General features: G+C 45.1%; 1 pseudogene across 1 annotated transcript; it reads left to right on the top strand.

The window, feature by feature from the left end:
- The first annotated feature begins 555 nt into the window (after positions 1-555).
- LOC149992555 (immunoglobulin heavy variable 1-3 pseudogene) lies at positions 556-1,528 on the top strand (annotated as a pseudogene). Its single transcript, XR_016508260.1, has 3 exons — positions 556-648; positions 734-1,044; positions 1,517-1,528. The product of XR_016508260.1 is annotated as an immunoglobulin heavy variable 1-3 pseudogene (transcript).
- The last annotated feature ends 2,198 nt before the right edge of the window (positions 1,529-3,726 follow it).

The raw sequence follows: 3,726 nt of genomic DNA, 5'->3' as shown, positions 1-3,726 counted from the left end.
CCTCTTTACATTTAATTAAAACATCTAAAATTAGTGTTAACAAGGTGACTGTAAACATCCTGTCTTATCAGAGCATTTCCAAACTCAATCAGACAAGAGAACCACAGACCACGTGAATATTTGTAGAGAGTATTTATTTTTGAATTGTAAAATACTAAACAAAGGGTTGGCTTAGTTACATCACAAGGTGCAGAATTTTGGAGACACACATATACAGAGAAAGATATTCACATATTAAAGCCCAGCACTAGTCCGGGTGGTCTCTGTGTCTCTCATATTTGGTTCACAAGGAGGAGCATGTCATGTGAGGGCTCGTTCCTCAAGGAAGGAGCTGTATATTCACAAACCTCAGGGTCCTGTCTGGGGACACATATCTTCACATATGTATTTGACTTGGACCATCAGAATCCCTCTAGTAGGGTCCCTGTGTCCTCAGTCTTCTCTGCAGTGGGGTCAGGCCTACAGCTATGAAACACTCTGCCTTATGAATATGCAAATGAGAAGAGGTAGACTAGGTTAAATGTGGGTCTGTCTGTGCCCTGAGAGCATCACCCTCGACCACACCCTCCCCTACAGAGGTCCTGACGGCACAGCCCCTCAGCATGGACTGGAGCTGGAGAGCCCTCTTCCTGGTGGCAGTGGCTACAGGTGAGGGGCTCCCCAGTCCCCGGGTTGAGGAGGGGACCAGGGATGTCAAGGGGGATTTCCACCCACTCCTGCCTCCTCCCCACAGGTGTCCACTCCGAGGTGCAGCTGCTGCAGCCTGGGGCTGAGGTGAGGAGGCCTGGGGCCTCCGTGAAGGTCTCCTGCAAGGCTTCTGGGTACACCTTCACCAGCTACTATATGCACTGGGTGCGACAGGCCCCAGGACAAGGGCTTGAGTGGATGGGATGGATTTACCCTAATGATGGTGACACAAGGTATGCACAGAAGTTCCAGGGCAGAGTCACCATCACCGCGGACAAGTCCACGAGCACAGCCTACATGGAGCTGAGCAGCCTGAGAGCCGAGGACACGGCCGTGTATTACTGTGCGAGAGACACAGTGACGGGGAGTCAGCCTGAGCCCAGACACAAACCTCCCTGCAGGAGGGGCTGCGACCACCAGGGGGCGCTTTGGGTCCATGAACACAAGGACCATCCCAGAAGCAGGTGGAGTTGGAAATTTGGGCTGGTTTTCCATCTGGTTTCTTCTTCCTATAACAGTTTCCTTCAGGGAACCAGCCTGGGTTCCCGATTCTGTGCTCACTTCTGAAGTCTCTGAGTTAAAAAAAGTTTGTTGCGAAGAAAGAGAACATTTTCACATAGACAGATGTCAGAGTCTTTTCATATTCTATTGGGCTCAGTTCTAATGAATTATTAAACCATCTGACCCGTGGAAACTAAATCTAACCAGGGACTCTGCCAGACCAGGACATGTGTATGCTGGTCAGTGGATACCAGAGGCATATGAACCACACTCCAGAGGAGAAAGACCCCCGGTGGTGATGGTCATTGACTTGGCACCATGCTCACAGCACGAAGAGTAGGGGACACAACACGGAGGCAGAGGGACCCAAGACACCTTAGTTTATGTCCAGGCTGGTGACAAACATACACACCAAGGGGACATGGAGCAGCTATCACTTGCATAGTTGACATCTCTGGGAGGAACAGGAAAGGCCCTTCAACAAGTGACATTATTATACTAAGTCCTGGTTAGCAGACCCCAGTTAGTTACTGAGTTATGAGCCACAGGTGAATAATGCGAGGTGGGGTTCTCATTGGGAGTCTCTAATAAACCCGCAGGATCTTCATAATTTTCCCAATAAACATGACACATGTGAGCACATCCCTGGAAGTCAGCCATGTCTCCTGCCTGTCACATTCTGTCCTAACCCTAAACCTAGGCCCCCTGGACTTTGGGTTAATCCCATTTTTAAAAAATTCCAGTTGACATTCTATATATTCTTTTGTATGAGCTTCTTGCATATAGCAGAGTACAGCAGAGTGGCCAGACATTTATACAATTTGTGATGTGATGGCCCAGTATTCCCAGTTCCCACCTGGCACCACACATAGTTATCACAGTATTATTGATTTTCTTCCCTGTGTTGTTCTTTACACCCTTGTTTAATTGGTTACTGACAATTTGTGTTTCTTAATCCCTTCACATTTTTCACTTAGACTCCTAACTCCCCTCCAACTTGTAAAACTCTGGTTTGTTCTCTGGGATTATGAGTCTGTTTTTATTCTGTTAGTGTATTTATGTTGTTCTTTAGATTCCATATATAAGAGACATTATATGGTATTTGTGTTATTCTGTCTGACTTATTTCATTCAGCCTAATACCCTCTAGATCCATCCATTTTCTCTGAAATGGTAATATTTTACTTTTTAAGGATGAGTAAAGGAGATGGGTTAATTTCCAAATCAATTCTTTTTTTTATTAATGATGATTGTTTTGTGAGGTTATTGCTAAGGAAAATGAATTAGATGACTTGCCGCATAAGGAGAATAACCACAGCATAAAACACAAGAATTCTGGAAGTGTAGCTCCAGGCTTGCTTAATTTCACCTCCCATGTGCTTGGGAGGATCTCTTCCCAGTTATACACACTGATCCACATGGCATGTGAGTTCATGCCCAGGTGACGCCCATCTCATGTGGATGAGGTGACAACATTCCTGAGGGTCATGGACAGACATGAAAATGGGTGAAAGGAGGGAGGAGAGGAAGCTTCTGAAATTCACGCCTGATGAATGAGGAATGATCTTGTCTCTTGCATTCCTGATAAGAAATATGTCACTCATCCCCAGAGGCACAGATGCTGATGGTGAAAATAGGTTAAAACAACCATGGCTATTTAAGTGATTTATTTACTCTTTGGTCATGGATAAAGAGAAAAGGTGTTATTCATATCAAATATGACTTCATATATTTTATGTTAGTTCATATTTCTGATTGATATCAAGGTTTTTTTATAATGAAATTTTTATAAATTTAACATACCTACCCCCCAATCTCTACCTCTTTCTTCACCTTAGCAGATCTAGTCATGACCTCACTCCTTCTGTGTCCCAAATGACTGAACCTGGTTTTACCGCAGAGTCTATAGAATAATAACAAAAATGAGGCAGTGAGGCTGCTGCACATTCAGCATCAAACTCCCCTAAGGAAATATGACCCGGGAGCACTGTCTGCTTCTCTATCGAGCTCAAGGTTTTGTCTCCCAATGATCCACACAGACACTCCACCTCCTCCAACACTGGGCCCACGTGGTCTAGGGTCACATTCTGTTCTTAGTTCATCCTCTGTTTCTTTGTAGTTGAAATGGTGTCAAAGTGACCTTTCTACCTTCTGAACATGCAGCTCCTACACCTTTATTTTTCCCTCTTGTTGTGAGTGTTGAATTCTCCTAGTATGTTTATTACTGGTGACTTTCAAAATCATCTCTCATTTTAAATCCCTCTACATTCATGAGAATTTACTCTCCTGGATCAGTTGGGTCAGTAAGGAGAACAGAGACTCAGATGTGGGTAGTGATTCTTAAAAGACATGTGCCCTTAGACAAGTCACATTGGGAGTATGCTCTTAATGTCACTGTCCAAACCCAGAGCTCCCTATATAGTAGGAGGGCATGTAAATAGGGCCCCTCTGCTCATTAAAAGCAGCCCAGCCCTGACCCTGGAGCTATGGGACAGGAGCCCAGCCCAAAATTCCCAGGTGTTCCCAGTGCCTGGTCAGG

The sequence above is a fragment of the Furipterus horrens genome, unplaced genomic scaffold, assembly GCF_987537825.1.
Source record: "Furipterus horrens unplaced genomic scaffold, mFurHor1.1.pri manual_scaffold_15, whole genome shotgun sequence".
In the NCBI taxonomy this organism is placed as follows: domain Eukaryota; kingdom Metazoa; phylum Chordata; class Mammalia; order Chiroptera; family Furipteridae; genus Furipterus; species Furipterus horrens.
This window is presented reverse-complemented; position numbering and strand designations above follow the sequence as displayed.